Here is a 415-nt window from a genome sequence, read left to right as displayed (position 1 = left end):
TTGTAAGTGAATTTACGGCACTGATAATTCTGTCCGCGCCTTTTTTTCTTTTTTTTCTTCCTTACTTCCTTATTTCAAAAAATAAAATCCAGTATTGTCTTCTATTCTACCTTCTCTTGCGGTTCTTCTCCCTTTCAAAATTCCTTCGCGTAAGTTTAATTCCTCTGCAAGATTAACTTACACTTTCAAACTCATTTCGTTCATACCGGACATAACAATGTATAAAAAAAGAAAAAGAAATACAAAAGAGCAATAAATAACAGATACAAGTGAGTAACAAACGATGATAAACATGAGAGAAAATTGCACAACAGAACAGACGACGATAAACAACAGGATAGACGAAGATGGAATAACAGGCAAAAGAGAACAGCAGATGAAAAGGAACAAAACAGACAAAAACGAACAGCAGAAC

General features: G+C 34.0%; 1 long non-coding RNA gene across 1 annotated transcript in view; it reads right to left on the bottom strand.

Moving 5' to 3' along the window:
• LOC119586827 overlaps nucleotides 1-415 on the bottom strand; it is a 40,841-nt gene continuing 40,426 nt past the window's right edge. The window contains exon 2 of the long non-coding RNA XR_005229971.1: nucleotides 1-164. This is a non-coding gene — a long non-coding RNA (uncharacterized LOC119586827). The remainder of the gene's footprint in view (nucleotides 165-415) is intronic.

This window comes from Penaeus monodon, chromosome 22 (assembly GCF_015228065.2).
Source record: "Penaeus monodon isolate SGIC_2016 chromosome 22, NSTDA_Pmon_1, whole genome shotgun sequence".
NCBI lineage: Eukaryota > Metazoa > Arthropoda > Malacostraca > Decapoda > Penaeidae > Penaeus > Penaeus monodon.
The sequence above is the reverse complement of the archived record's forward strand: the minus strand, read 5'-3'. Positions and strand labels throughout refer to the sequence as shown.